The 16210-nt window shown below is 43.0% G+C and overlaps 1 protein-coding gene and 1 pseudogene across 6 annotated transcripts in view; both read left to right on the plus strand.

Annotated features, from left to right (window-relative positions):
• Nucleotides 1-277: 277 nt before the first annotated feature.
• LOC134736332 (non-histone chromosomal protein HMG-17-like) lies at nt 278-558 on the plus strand (annotated as a pseudogene).
• Nucleotides 559-11190: 10632 nt separating this feature from the next.
• Nucleotides 11191-16210, plus strand: part of LOC129481027 (calcium uptake protein 1, mitochondrial) — a 272554-nt gene continuing 267534 nt past the window's right edge. For 2 of the 6 annotated variants that reach the window (XM_055275813.2, XM_055275814.2), the window contains exon 1: nt 11221-11322. The gene's annotated coding sequence lies outside the window, so the exon portion shown is untranslated. Of the gene's footprint in view, nt 11344-16210 lie in introns of all 6 variants that reach the window. The other 4 variants (XM_055275815.2, XM_063637578.1, XM_055275811.2 and 1 more) reach the window with 4 other exon arrangements.

The raw sequence follows: 16210 nt of genomic DNA on the forward strand, positions 1-16210 counted from the left end.
ACAGGTGTGAGTCATGCACATGACTTATTACAGATTATTTGTAAGAGCAAAAATTGGAAATAAATGTTTGATTACATAAATCAGGTGACTGATTAAATAAAGGCATATGTATACAATGAAATATCATGTCACAATATAAAAAGCAGATAGCTGATTATATAATGATAGGAAAAGATCTTCAAAGTGGAGCAGTGTGAAGAAGAGGCGAGAACGACCCCCAATTGACCAAAGCCTATGTGCCCTGCATCCCTGCAATCAGTGCCTATGTCCCGCCACCATGGTTACCAAGCCCAAGAGAAGGGTTGAAGGGTATGTTAAAGGAGATACAGCTAAGGTGAAGGACAAACCTCAGAGAAGGTCTGAAAGGTTGTCTGCTAAATCTGCTCCTCCAAAGCCAGAGCCCAAGCCTAAAAGTGCCCTGTAAAGAAGGGAGAGAAGGTACCCAAAAGGAAAAAGGGAAAGGCTGTTGCTGGCAAGGAGGGGAATAAACCTGTGGAAAACGGAGATGCCCAAACAGACCAGGCACAGAAAGCTGAAGGCACTGGAGATGCCAAGTGAAGTGTCTGCAGTTTTTTTTTTTTTTTTTTTTAGACAGGGTCTCACTCTGTTGCCCAGTCTGGAGTGCGGTGGTGTGATCTCGGCTCACTGCAACGGTTCAAGCGATTCTCCTGCTTCAGCCTCCCCAGTGGCTGGGACTACAGGCACCTGCCACCACACCCAGCTAATTTTTGTATTTTTAGTAGAGAAGGGGTTTCACCATGTTGGTCAGGCTGGTCTTGAACTCTTGACCTCAGGTGATCCATCCACCTCGGTCTCCCAAAGTGCTAGGATTACAGGCGTGAGCCTCTGCGTCTGGCTTGCATTTTTTTTTTTTTTTTTTTTTTTTTTTTTTGAGATGGAGGCTCGCTCTGTCGCCCGGGCTGGAGTGCAGTGGCGCGATCTCGGCTCTCTGCAAGCTCTGCCTCCCAGGTTCACGCCATTCTCTTGCCTCTGCCTCCCGAGTAGCTGGGACTACAGGCATGTGCCACCATGCCCGGCTAATTTTTTTGTTTTTTTTTTGTTTTGTTTTTAGTAAAGATAGGGTTTCACCGTGTTAGCCAGGATGGTCTCAATCTCCTGACCTCATGATCCGCCCGCCTCGGCCTCCCAAAGTGCTGGGATTACAGGCATAAGCCACCGCGCCCGACATGGCTTGCATTTTTTATAACTGTGTACTTCTGGTGACTATACAGTTTGAAATACTATTTTTAAGGGCGGGTGCGGTGGCTCATGTCTATAATTCCAACACTTTGGGAGGCTGGGGTGGGAGAACTGCTTGAGCCTCAGAGTTCAAGACCAGCCTGGGCAACATGGTAAAACCCTGTCTGTACAAAAAAAAAAAAAAATTAGCTGTGTGTGTCTGTGTGTGTGGTGGCACATCTCTGCAGTCCCAACTACTCAGAAGGCTGAGGCAGGAGGATTGCCTGAGCCCAGGAGTTTGAGGGTGCAGTGACCTGTGATTGCACAACTATACTTCAGCCTGGGCAACAGGGTGAGACCCCATCTCTTAAAAAAAAATGTGTGTGTGTGTGTTTGTATATGATTGAAAGATGCATTAAAACTGTAATTGGTTGCCTATGAGTAGATTTGGGTGTCTCAGGAACAAAGGTGGAAGGGAGGCTTTTCTTTTTTTTTCCTTTCTTTCTTTCTTTTTTTTTTTTTTTTCTGAAATGAAGTCTCACTCTGTTGCCCAGGCTGGAGTGCAATGGTGTGATCTTCGGCTCACTGCAACCTCCGCCTCCCAGGTTCAAGTGATTCTCCCTGCCTCAGCCTCCCAAGCAGCTGGGATTACAGGCGCCTGCCACCATACCTAGTTAATTTTTGTATTTTTAGTAAAGACTAAAAATACAAAAATACAAAAATTAGCCAGGCATGGTGGCGGGCGCCTCTAATCCCAGCTACTCGGGAGGCTGAGGCAGGAGAATCGCTTGAACCTGGGAGGCGGAGGTTGCAGTGAGGCAAGATCGAGCCATTGCACTCCAGCCTGGGCAACAACAGTGAGACTCCATCTCAAAAAAAAAAAAAAAATATTGTATAGAATGAGGGCCAGGCATGGTAGCTCACACCTGTAATCTCAGCACTTTGGGAGGCTGAGGCAGGAGGATTGCTTGAGGCCAGGAATTTGAGACTAGCAACAAAGTGAGACCCTATCTGTATATATATATACACAACACCTGGCTGGCTATTTTATATATATTATATATATTATATATATATATTAAGGTTAAACAAGGGAGAAAAGCCACCGCGCCCGGCATGGCCTGCATTTTTTATAACTGTGTACTTCCGGTGTACTTCTTTTATATATATATGTACTTCTGGTGTAGATATATATACAAGTACTTCTGGTGTACTTCTTTTTTATATATATATATATATATATATATATATATATATATATATATATAGTATAGCCAGCCAGGTGTTGTGGCATGTGCTACTTGGCAGGAGAATCGTTTGAACCCAGGAGTTCAAAGCTGAAGTGACCTATGATCTTACCACTGCACTCTAGCCTGGGCAACAGACTGAGACTCTATCTCTAAAATAAAAATAAAAATAATGAAAAAGAACCTATTGTACAGAACTACTCCCATTTGAAAAAAAACTGTGTAAATAAACAGATACATACATTGATATAAGCACAAAGAGTTTAGAAGGATACAAAAACTTGGCCTGGCGCGGTGGCTCACGCTTGTAATCCCAGCACTTTGGGAGGCCGAGGCGGGCGGATCACGAGGTCAGGAGATCGAGACCACAGTGAAACCCCGTCTCTACTAAAAATACAAAAAATTAGCCAGGCGCGGTGGCGGGCGCCTGTAGTCCCAGCTACTCGGAGAGGCTGAGGCAGGAGAATGGCGTGAACCCAGGAGGCGGAGCTTGCAGTGAGCCGAGATTGCGCCACTGCACTCCAGCCTGGGAGACAGAGCGAGACTCTGTCTCAAAAAAAAAAAAAAAAAAAAAAGAAGGATACAAAAACTTAATAGTAGTTATCTCTGTGGGTAACATTAGAGTGTTAAAATATAACACTTATAATAAATAACTTTTATTTATTTATAACTTTTATATAATAAAAAATAACTTTTTATTTCTAATGCTCCTTAATTGTTTGAATTTAAGCATCTGCATACCTTTGTAATAAAAAGGTTTAAATTTATAAGAGACAAAATTTAAAAATAGGGAAAAAACCAATTTAGCAATTCTTTTAGAGGAAACTTTAGATGATGCTTACAGGAAGCCGAAAACTAATCGCCTAAAATAAGAAAACTGGAACAAGTATACTAACTTTGCTTTTTCTCCCTTGTTTAACCTTAATTATTCTGGGTAATTGGCTCAACTAATCAATTTCTTAAAACATCTAGAATTAAATTTTAGTTGCAAATAAGAAAAGTTCCTGTAAGAGGGATTGGGAAATGTTTTGGTCTTTTGTAAATTCAGCAGGTTTTCTTCTTATTGGAAGTATATAATCAACTAAAATTATAAAAGATAACTACCACATGACTTTACTAATAAAAGTGGAAATAAAATAACTAAAATCAATTAAAGAGTTGATGATGAATGTTCTGTCCCACTCTGGAATAATGTCTAAGACAGCAATTATTTTAGAGGAAAGTTTAGATGATGCTTATAGGAAGCTGGGGAGCCGTTGACTTTTTTTTTTTTTTCTTCTGAGATGGAGTTTTGCTCTTGTTGCCCAGGCTGGAGTGCAATGGCGCAATCTCGGCTCACCGCAGCCTCCACCTCCTGGGTTCAAGTGATTCTCCTGCCTCAGCCTCCCGAGTAGCTGGGATTACAGGCATGCGCCACCACGCCTGGCTAATTTTGCATTTTTATCAGAGACAGGGTTTCTCCATGTTGGTCAGGCTGGTCCCGACCTCCTGACCTCAGGTGATCCACCACCTACCTAGGCCTTTCAAAGTCTGAGATTACAGGTGTGAGCCACCGCACCTGGCCTAACCTTTTTCTTTACAAAAACTATTTAAATTTATAGAAAAAAGTGCAATAGCAGAGAACTCCTGAATATCATTTCTTTATATTCACCAATTTCAGACATTTTCTTCCATTTGCTTTATCATTTTCTCCCTCTGGATATTTTGATTTATTTTTTTCTGAACCATTTGAGAATAGGTTGCTTATGGCATGCCCCTTTCCTCTTCATACTTTAGTGTATACTTACTAAGAAAAAAGATATTCCTTTTAATAATCACCACAGTTGTCAAATGTAGGAGCTACTTTTTTCGAATCTGTGGTCCACATTCCAATTTTGTCAATTGTTCCAACGGACATTTTATAGCATTTGCCCCCTCTGGTATAAGTTCCAATTTAGGATTATGTATTGACTTTTTTTGGTCAAGTCTCCTTAGTCTCTTTTAATATGGAATAGTTAGTTCCTCTGCCGTTTTTTTCCTTTCATGATGGTTATTTCACAGAATGCTCCTCAATATGGGTTTGGTTGATATTTCCTCATGATTAGATTCAAGTGATATTGTGTCCTTCTCAGAGTATTATATCATAGGGATCAAAGTGTTGCATAGTTTCTTTATTATATAGTTACCATTTCCTTTTGTAAAAAATATAAAATCTGTGGGGAGATGCTTTGAAACATAAAAATATCCTGCTTCTCATAAAACTCCCTGCCCAACCCCTGCCAGATTTAATTGATAATGTTTGCCCAAACCAATCTTTACCATGATAGTTGCAAAATGGTGGTTTTCCCAACTCCACCACTCTCTTTGGATTTATCAGCGAGAAGTCTACTTTAAGGAAAGCCACTGTCTGATTTCCCCATTTCTCTTTCTCTCATTAATATAGATTCTTGGATTCTTATTTTATTCAGTGGCTATAACTTGTTACTGTTCTTTTTTTTTTTCTTTTGAGACAGTCTCGCTCTGTTGCCAGGCTGGAGTGTAGTGGTGCGATCTTGGCTCACTGCAACCTCTGCCCCCGGGGTTCAAACCATTCTCCTGCCTCAGCCTCCCGAGTAGCTGGGACTACAGGCACGCACCACCACGCTCAGCTAACTTTTGTATTTTTTTAGTAGAGATGGGGTTTCACCACGTTGGCCAGGATGGTCTCAATCTCTTAACCTTGTGATATGCCAGCCTCGGCCTCCCAAAGTGCTGGGATTATAGGCGTGAACCATCCCGCCCAGCCACTTATTACTGTTCTTATGTTGGTACTCCAATTATCCCAGATTTGGCCAGTGAGGGGCCTTCAAGCTGGCTCCCTTTGACATGTCCTCATTTTATTTTCTGAGTGCTTCCTTACTTTTGGACACAACAAGTTGTTCCAGGTCATCTTGTACATTCCTGCCGTAGCCCTGAAACCAGCCCTGTTTTCAAGAAGACTTAGTTCCTTTTTGTGGAGAAAGGTATCTCAGAAATCAAGATCTGGGCAGAGACTCTTTAATTTTGAAGTTAGTTGCAATCATAAAATCAAGGAGAATATGTTTCAATTTTTATAAATCATCATGTTTATGCCATCCTCCCACCTCCTAGTGGTAAAAAGCCAGGAAACATTTAAGCTTTTTAAAAAAATTTTTCATATTTACTTGAACATAATTAATTTTGGCTATAATTATTAGAGAAGAATACTCAGTGCAAGAACAACTATGGGTCATAAGTCTCTAGATAGCTACTCAAGTACAAAATAACTTCAAAAAGGCTGGGCGTGGTGGCTCATACCTGTAATCTCAACACTTTGGGAGGCCAAGGTGGGTGGATCTCTTGAGCCAAGGAGTTCGAGACCAGCCCGGGCAACATAATGATATGTTGTCTCTACAAAAATTACAAAAAATTAGCCAGGCGTGGTGGTTCACACCTGTAATCTCAGCTACTCAGGAGGCTGAGGTGGAAGGATCACTTGAGCCTGGGAGGTTGAGGCTGCAGTGAGCTGAGATGGTGCACTGCATTCCAGCCTGGGCGACAGAGTAAGACTCTAAGACTCTCTGTCTCGTTGTTTCTCTGTCTCTGTCTCTGATATATATATATATATATTCTCAAAAGGAGTTTGTGATGGACAACTGCATAGGTTTTGAGATACCATAATCTATGGAACCCTGAAGATAAGTGTAATAAAACAAAGACCATCTCACTGAATTCATTTTAAAGAAACTGAATGAAAGCTTTAGAAAATAAACTTTTTGTAGTCTGATACTTGTTGCAAAAGATGTTTTGTTTTTTACAGTGGTCTGATATGTTGGAGACTGCTGTGGTAACACATTATTATTTTAATGTGATAAAAGCAGATGAACTATAAAATGTTTGACATAAGGACACCAATTTCTATTTTTAGTGAATGAAATTAAATACTGTCCCTTGATAACACAGATCTTTCAACACAACACACTTTTGAAATACTGAAGATGAAATAAATAAACATTATATTTTACATATGATAGTATTATCATACGTCCTGGGGGTAAAGATCAAATCTATTTATTGGTCAAGTATACAGGACTTAGTATTCATTCCCAATCCTATCATTGCAGGGGAATCACCTGGGACTTTTATTTATTTTTATTTTTTTATTTTTTTATTTTTTTTTTGAGACGGAGTCTCGCTCTGTCACCCAGGCTGGAGTGCAGTGGCGCGATCTCGGCTCACTGCAAGCTCCGCCTCCCGGGTTCACGCCATTCTCCTGCCTCAGCCTCTCCGAGTAGCTGGGACTACAGGCGCCCGCCACCACGCCCGGCTAATTTTTTGTATTTTTAGTAGAGACAGAGTTTCACCGTGGTCTCGATCTCCTGACCTCGTGATCCGCCCGCCTCGGCCTCCCAAAGTGCTGGGATTACAAGCGTGAGCCACCGCGCCCGGCCTCACCTGGGACTTTTAAAATCCAGATTCCAGAGCATCACCTTGGTTCACTGAAACAGTGTGTCTCATTAACCAAGAATCTGTATTTTAAAAATCTCCTCAGATAATTCCCAGGCATTTGATCACCAGACTGGTTTGGGAACTACTGAACTTGTTAAAAAATACATTTTTACAGTGGTGCAAGTCTCATTATAGATACAAGTTGCCCAAGGGCAGGAATCGAGCTTATAAATTTTTACAAGCCCAGCACTAGTTGTGAGCATTACATATATTAATAGTAGGCATTCAATATATGTCTGTGAAAGAATTTTGACTTCAGATTTTATTGGTCACCAGAGGAGTCTTATTATTAGTTTGTACAGGAGATATAAACCTTCATTAGTGATATCATACATTTATGTGACTCGGAACACATTGCATAGCATCCTGAAAAACAATATTGAATTGATGGACAGATTTCTAATGTAGAATATAACCGTGTTTGGTTATGACCTTGAATTCTGCTAACTTACTCTATACTCTTGGAAATGAAGAAAGAGCTAGATGCGGTGGCTCACACCTGTAATCCAAGCCTTATGGGAGGCTGAGGCGGGTGGATCACGAGGTCAGGAGTTCGAGACCAGCCTGGCCAAAATGGTGAAACCCTGTCTCTACTAAAAATACAAAAATTAGCTGGGAGCAGTAGCGGGCACCTGTAATCCCAGCTACTCAGCAGGCTGAGGCAGGAGAATCACCTGAACCTGGGAGGTGGAGGTTGCAGTGAGCCGAGATTGTGCCACTGCACTCTAGCCTGGGTGACACAGCAAGACTCTGTCTCAAAAAAAAAAAGAGAAATGAAGAACGAATACTCACATCTCATATTTATTTGTATAAGATTGGCCTAGTCTCTGTTTTGTAAATTGTCTCTGTCTTGTTCTCCTTTCCATTAAATGTTCTACTTGATGCCAAAATGACTAGACAAAATATACAATAGCATTTAACATTTGTATGGTTTAAAACAGTGGTTCTCAAAGTGTGGTCAAAGACTACTCGGGGTTTCCTGAAACCCTTTCTAGTAATCTGTAAGGTCAAGACTGTTTTCTTACTAATACACTGTTATTTGCCTTACCGCTCTAATTCTTTCTTGAGTATATGGTAGAGTTTGCCAGAGGCTACATGATGTGTAAGAGTGCAAACATTTAATGCAGAAAAGATACAATAATCTGTCTTCTATTAAGCCAGACATTAAAGAAATTTGCAGCCGGGCACAGTGGCTCATGCCTGTAATCCCAGTACTTTGGGAGGCTGAAGTGGGTGGATCACGAGGTCAGGGGTTTGAGACCGGCCTGATCAACATGGTGAAACCCCGTCTCTACCTAAAAATACAAAAAAATTAGCCGGGCGTGGTGGCATGCGCCTGTAATCCCAGCTACACAGGAGGCTGAGGCAGGAGAATCACTTGAAACTGGGAAGCAGAGGTTGCAGTGAGCCAAGATCGTGCCACTGCACTCCAGCCTGGGCGACAGAGTGAGACTCTGTCTCAAAAAAAAAAAAAAAAAAAAGAAAGAAAGAAATTTGCAATAATGTAAAACCATGCTACTCTGTTTTTTTGAAGTTGTTTTTCTCAAGAATACATTATTTATGTCAACATATAATGGATCTATTATTTTTAAATGACTAAGTACACATTAAAATAATTTCAATTTTAATTTTCTTTCTTTTCTTTTTCTTTTTTTTTTTTTGAGACCGAGTCTTGCTTTGTCACTCAGGCCCAGGCTGGAGTGCGGTGGCGTGATCCTGGTTCACTGCAACCTCTGTCTCCTGGATTCAGGCGATTCTCCTACCTCAGCCTCCTGAGTAGCTGGGATTACAGGCGTGCGCCACCATGCTGGGCTAATTTTTGTATTTTTAGTAGAGACAGGGTTTCACCATGTTGGCCAGGCTGGTCTGAAACTCATGACCTCAGGTGATCTGCCGCCTCTGCCTCCCAAAGTGCTGGGATTACAGGCGTGAGCCACTGCACTCGGCCTCAATTTTAATTCCTCATATGCTAAATTAAAAAAAGTTTATAGAGACAGGTTCTTGCTCTGTTGCACAGGCTGGAGTGCAGTGGCATGATCATAGCTCACTGTAGCCTCAAAGTCCTGGCCTCATGTGATCCTCCCATCTCAGCCTCTCAAAATGCTGAGATTATAGGTATTAGCCTCTGCCTGGCCGAATATGGTAAATATCGATAGGTATAACGCACATAAATAAAAGTTATTTTGAGTCCTCAATAATTTTTAAGTGTATAGGGGTCCTAAGACCAAAACGTTTGAGAAACAATGATTTATGTTTTTAAATGTTATTTAATAGCTAGTTTGATGATTAGTTTTATATACACAAATGTTGCCTAAAATTAGAATTGAATTTCAGCAAATCTTTTTTTTTTTTTTTTTGGGATGGAGTCTTGCTCTGTCGCCCAGGCTGGAGTGCACTGGCATGATCTTGGCTCACTCCAAGCTCTGCCTCCCGGGTTCCCGCCATTCTCCTGTCTCAGTCTCCTGAGTACCTGGGACTACAGGCGCCCACCACCACGCCCGGCTAATTTTTTGTATTTTTAGTAGAGATGGGGTTTCACCGTGTTAGCCAGGATGGTCTCGATCTCCTGACCTCGTGATCCGCCCGCCTCAGCCTCCCAAAGTGCTGGGATTACAGGCGTGAGCCACCGCGCCCGGCTTGAATTACATCATTTAAGAGTAGAAGCCTCAGAGGCCTTAGGTCAGGTCTATGTCCCGCTACTGCATGTACTGCATTATCTAGGGGTGTTAGCCCGCTTCCCTACCTGCAAATGAATAAAACAGTATCCATCCTAGAGTGGTTGTAGACAAACACTGGGTTGTATGTAAAGCGCTAGCACAGCGCCATGAACACAGTCATTTATTGTACTTAGGTTAGTTGGGTCTGAGAAGAAATGGAGAAAACAGAGTTGATTCTGCTTACTTCACAATTTACCCCAGGGATGGTTTTGTTGGCTTTGTTTCAATGGTTGTTGCCTTTTCCACAGCTCTGCTACGTAAATTCTTGAAAAAAAAAATTATTTGAAACTTCTCTGGGACCGGCGCGGTGGCTCGCACTTGTTAATCCCAGCACTTTGGGAAGCCGAGACGGGAGGAGTTTGAGACCAGCCTGGCCAACATGGCGAAACCCCGTCTCTACTAAAAATACAAAAATTAGCCGGGCGTGGTGGGACGCGCCTGTAATCTCAGCTACTCGGGAGGCTGAGGCATAAGAATCACTTGAACCTGGGAGGAGGAGGTTGCAGTGAGCATCACTGCACTCCATCCTGGGTGACAGCGAGAGACTCCACTCCGTCTGAAAACAAACGAACAAACAACCAACAAACGCGCCCCTGACCCCCCCCCACCCCCCGCAAATTCTCTGGTATTATAGTCATATTTCCATCCTATTTCCACAGCAGGGGTGAGGATCCTTTCCTATCCCATTTTTCTGATAAAAACACCTTCTTCAGCTGGGCGCAGTGGCTCACGCCTGTAATCCTCGCACTTTGGGAGGCCGAGGTGGGCGGATCACCTGAGGTCGGGCGTTCGAGACCAGCCTGACCAACATGGAAAAACCCCGTCTCTACTAAAATAACAAATTAGTAGGGCGTGGTGGCGCATGCCTGTAATCCCAGCTACTCGAGAGGCTGAGGCAGGAGAATCGCTTGAACTTGGGAGGCAGAGATTGCAGAGAGCTGAGATCGCTCCATTGCACTCCAGCCTGGGCATCAAGAGTGAAACTCTATCTCAAAACAAACAAACAAACAAAAAACACATTCTTCAAGGGAAAACATATTTTTTTAGTGGCTTCTAGAGACTATAAACTCTGCAATAATATTAGTCTGCAAATAAAACACCTGAAAAACTCATCCAGTAGAGGAAGTGGTGAAGGTTTCTAAATCCAAAAAAGGCTCAAGGTTCTGAAACAGGAACATTTAATCTCTGATAAAATTTTATCTCTGATAAAACCTAAACGGAGTTGGAAAGAAACAATTTCCAACGCACTGTAGTCCAGTTTTCTTTTCACGAACTCCTTTTTGCTTAGCCAACACGAAAACGGGTACCGACAAGGTGTTACAAGCCACAATAAATTTCTCAACAGATTCCTATGACCCTTGTGGAGGGGAAAAAAAACAGAAGAAATGCCCGAGAGTTTCTGGGAGCGATCCAGCTTTCCCGCCTAAACGCTGAGGGGAGTAAGGGTGAGTGACGGGGCTAGGGCGGGGCCCGAGGCTGGGGCGTGGCGCGTTGCTTTCCTCGCCCCTCCCCATTCCTTTTCCTCTGTGCCCCTCCCACACGCCTGTCGCCACGATCCCGACAGGCCCAGCGGCTAGGAGAGTCACGTGAGAGTGGGCGGAGGGGGTGGAGGTTTGTCTCGGCTGTTTCATCTCTATGGCTGTCAGAGGTGGGCGGCTTTGACCGAGAAGCTGCTGGAGCTCGTGTTTGGACGCGTGAGTCTCGGACTCTGGAGGGTATGAGGAGACAGCAATTTAGGGAAGGCGAAGGGGAAGGGGGTTGGCGAGACAGCCTTAGGGAACTGGGCTCCGAGGCTGGCCGTTTGTCCGCCCCGGGCATCCGGCTACTTCTCGCGTCTGGCGGGATACCTGTCTCTCCCTGATGCGCTCAGCTTTTGGTGATGAGAGGAGTCCGTAGTCTTGCTTGCCTCCCGTCCTCCACTTTCCTTCACCCCAACCCATCCCTTCTCCCGTCCCGGGAGAACTTCTCCCAGTGCCGGGTTCCCAACTTGGCGCCGACGCCCCCCTCCTCACAGGCGACTGGGACACTCTGGTAGCCTTGACCGGCTCTCCTGGAATTTGTGATGTGGTTGGAAGTGGGTGCGGGAGTTCACAGATGGATTTCTAATACGGGGAAATATTAACCACTGAATCGAAATAACTGGAAAATCAGTGAGGACTCAAAGGAGCGGGCTACTCGGACTGTTCAGTTTTTATCTTTCCCAACGCCTTTCCGTTTTCATTACGTTCTCCCTGTTTTCTTTTCACCGTCCCATTCTGGCCGGCCATAGGCTGTTTTGAGAAAGAGCTAGATGTTATTGACTCTATGTGAATGTTGGGAGAACAGTTTAAAACAAACTGAGTAAAATATTTTGTTCTCCCTGTGGTACCTTAGAAACGCCCATTTTCTTCCTATTTATCAATAAATGTTTCTATCGCACTTGTTTGGGTGGCTTCTTTGATACGCCTTTGTTTATATTAGAACATCACTTTGGGGCACGTAGGGAAGTGATCGAGCAGTATAAGAAAGGAGTTTGCGTTTCATTAGTTGAAACAAGTTCGGTGTTGATAGCTGTAGGAGAGTTTAGGTTTCATTGGACCATATGACAAATAATAAACGTCAGCATCTTGAGACAAAGGTGTTGGCCAGAATGACCCACCTACTGTGTTTCTGGTGTGGACCAGGTAATGACCTTTTTGAATATTGCCTTATCCTAAAAACTTTAGAACCCATTGCCACTTGTCTGTAAGAAGGTGGCTTTTGCCTCAAGCTACTCTTTGTCCCCACCGTTGGTTTGTCCCTGATTGTCTCTTCCACTTAAGAACATCACTCTGGCTACCTAATATATCAAGCAAGTGTCTCTGACATCTTCTGAGTGTCCTTACTGAGAGTCATAAAACATAATATTAACAAAAAGTGAATATTCTGGAGTGGCTTGTGTGCCTGGGGAGAAAGGGAAAGAATGATAGAAACTAATAAAAGCTAATAAATGCAAGAGAACAAAAGTGTTTATTGCTGTCTTCCTTTATATTTACTATATTCAGTAGATTGTTTACATTCCTAAGAAGTGCATCTTGAGACTAACTTTCCTGTATTTAAGAATAAAACAGGCTGGGTGTGGGGTCCCAGGCCCATAATCCCAGCACTTTGGGAGGCCAGGTGGATCCCTTGAATCCAGGAGTTTGAGACCAGCCTGGGCAACATGGCAAGACCATCTCTATAAAACACAAAAATTATCTGGGTTCATGCCTGTAGTCCTGGCTACTTGGGAGGCTGAGACAGAAGAATGGCTTGAGCCCTCGAGGTTGAGGCTGCAGTGAGCAGTGATCGTACCATTGCACTCCAGCTTGGGCGACAGAGCGATACCCTGTCTCTTAAAACAACAACAAAAGAATAAAACGATATGAAATTTCTCCATAATGCAATATTATGCAAAATAATTATAATTGAAATATTTAACTGACCAACTCCTTCAGATCTTATGCTATTCGGAGTTATGGGACTAATATAATTGATAAAGCTTTTTTGAACCCAATTTTGCCACTTTCAGTCTTTAAAGTTAGCTTTATCTCTTGAGCCATTTTTACAATGGCTGCAGCACTTGCTGAACATTAACCATTTTTTCCATATACAGTTGTTTAATGTATCCCTTTTAGAATGAGAACCAGTTTTTAATTAATTAATTAAATGGAGATGGGGTTCAGCCATTTTGGCGAGGCCAGTGCTTTTGTTGGGGGGTGGGGTCGGAGTCTCACTCTGTTGCCCAGGCTGGAGTGCAGTGGTGTGATCTCGGCTCACTGCAACCTCTGCCTCCTGGGTTCAAGCAATTCTCCTGCCTCAGCCTCCCAAGTAGCTGGGACTACAGGCGCGGCAACACATCCGGCTAATTTTTGTATTTTTAGTAGAGATGGGGTTTTACATGATGGCCAGGCTAGTCTCGAACTCCTGACCTCAGGTGATCCACCTGCCTCGGCCTCCCAAAGTGCTGGGATTACAGGCCTGAGCCACCACACCTGGCCTGCCCAGGCTAGTCTTGAACTCCCAGACTCAAGCGATCCTCCTGCCTTGGCCTCCCAAAGTGCTGGGATTATAGGTACAAGCCACCATGCCTAGCCACTAGAACCAGTTTTTTTAAAAAGGTTTACTCAACTGTTTTTTCCACTCATATTTTCTTTTTTCTTTTCTTTCTTTCTTCTCCCTCTTTCTCCCTCCCCTCCCCTTCCCTTTTATTTTCTTGTCTTTTTTTTGAGATGGAGTCTCGCTCTGCCTTTCTTGTCTTTTTGACGAGTTTCACTCTGGTTGCGCAGGCTACAGTGCAATGGCGCGATTTTGGCTCACTGCAACCTCTGCCTCCGGGGTTCAAGCGATTCTCCTGCCTCATCCTCGCAAGTAGCTGGGATTACAGGAGTGCGCCACCACGCCCGGCTAATTTTTGTATTGTTAGTAGAGATGGGGTTTTACTATGTTGGCCAGGCTGGTCTCGAACCCCTGACCTCAAGTGATCTGCCCGCCTCAGCCTCCCAAAGTGCTGGGATTAGAGGTGTTTACATTATGGAAAATACAATATTGAAAGTCAAAGTCCTAATTTATCTTTTCTCTTACTACCAGGTAACCACTAGTTCCCTTTGCATATTTGGGATTCAGTGTGCAAAAGTAATTAAGGCTCTGGAGTCAGATTCCCCGGGAAAGATTGTAATACCAGCACTAGGCTTACTTCCTTCAACCTCAGAAACCCAAGAAGAAAGAGAACTTCCCTTTCTCTATAGTTCTAGTGCACCACTGTATGGTAGTTTCATTGACCTAACTTGGGTCTTTGCCCATCCTAGAGGCAGTCCCTGTGGCCAGAGTGATGGAATGCTTTGTGTGGCCAGGCTTGGAATTTGTCCCCAGCCTGGAGTGGGGAGGAGAGGGATATAGTTTGAAGCCATTTGAATTAAGGTGGGTGACAGTTCCTAAAGAAAAATTGAGGTGATACTTTCTGGAGAAGAGAGATTGGTTGCTGGACAGGCAGAAACAACAGATGTTCACTAAAATAATTTTCATGGTTTTTTTTTTTTCAATTAAGAGAACTTGGGGCCAGGCGCAGTGGCTCACGCCTATAATCCCAGCACTTTGGGAGGCTGAGGCTGGCAGATCATGAGGTCGGGAGATTGAGACCATCCTGGCTAACATGGTGAAACCCCGTCTCTACTGAAAAAAAAAAAAAAAAAAAAAAAAAAAAAGCCGGGCGTGGTGGCGGGCACCTGCAGTCCTAGCTACTCCGGGGAGGCTGAGGCAGGAGAATGGCATGAACCCCGGAGGCGGAGCTTGCAGTGAGCCGAGATCATGCCACTGCACTCCAGCCTGGGTGACAGAGCAAGACTCTGGCTCAAAAAATAAATAAATAAATAAGAGAACTTGGTTTCCTTTTGTAATATAAAAAATTGTATTTACAGTTTGTATGTTGATTTTTTCTGTTTTTAATGCCTATTATTATAATAACTTAAAGAACTTGAAAAAATTTAAACTCTTCCAGTGTGTGTATCTGTACTGTTATTACATGTTTAGTACCTCTGCTCTGGAATATTCAGGTTTTATAACTTTAAATATATTATGTATTGGCCAGCTTGTTAAAATAAATTCTTGATATTTTTATTACTGTGGGTGAACTTGATTAGTAACTGCAGTTAATAAATAGTAAATAAAAATGTTTTAAATATTTAAATACATGTTGCAGATATGATTAAATGCTTGGTTCTTTTCATTATTTTATGTTTAAAAATCTGTTAGTATAGAGACCACCTTATTTTTTTATTATTATTTTTTGAGACGACACTTGTCGTCCAGGCTGGAGTGCAATGGCACGCTCTTGGCTCACTGCAACCTCCGCCTCTTGGGTTCAAGCAGTTCTCCTGCCTCAGCCTCCCGAGTAGCTGGGATTACAGGCACCTACCACCACGGCTGGCTATTTTTTTTTTGTATTTTAAGTAGAGATGGGGTTTTACCATGTTGGCCAGGCTGGTCTTGAACTCCTGACCTCGGGTGATCTGCCAGCCAAAGTGCTGGGATTACAGGCGTGAGCCACTGCGCCCATCCAAAACCACTTTATTTTGGACGTGTTATGTAAAATAAATTACCATAATTATAACTAATTGTTGTTACTGGGTGTTAACTTTAAAATTATAGTTAACACTAGTTTTGTATCTTTATGCCTTATTCTGATGGTTTATCATTAAAACAATTTTTTTTTTCTCTAGAAACAGGGTCTCACTATGTTGCTCAGGCTGGTCTCAATCTCCTGGGTTCAAGCATTCCGCCTGCCTTGACCTCCCAAAATATAGGGATTATAGGCATGAGCCACCATGCCTTGCCAGTCATGCTTTAAGAGCACGACAGAGTGGATACCTGTAGATAAGATACCTGTGGGTAAAACAGGTAACAGAATGTTAGTTGAAAAAACAAAAAAAGGTAGCTGTGGAATTGGACAACTGTGAGAAGTGATTGACATTAAATATAATAACCTGTCGTTGAAAAGTTAAATATTGCCACATCGTGGGAGAGGTGTTTTAGTTCTGTTTATGAGGCAAGAAATGGCTAGAAGTAGACTCATCTTTTTTTCCCCAA

The sequence above is a fragment of the Symphalangus syndactylus genome, chromosome 4 (genome assembly GCF_028878055.3).
Source record: "Symphalangus syndactylus isolate Jambi chromosome 4, NHGRI_mSymSyn1-v2.1_pri, whole genome shotgun sequence".
Lineage (NCBI taxonomy): Eukaryota > Metazoa > Chordata > Mammalia > Primates > Hylobatidae > Symphalangus > Symphalangus syndactylus.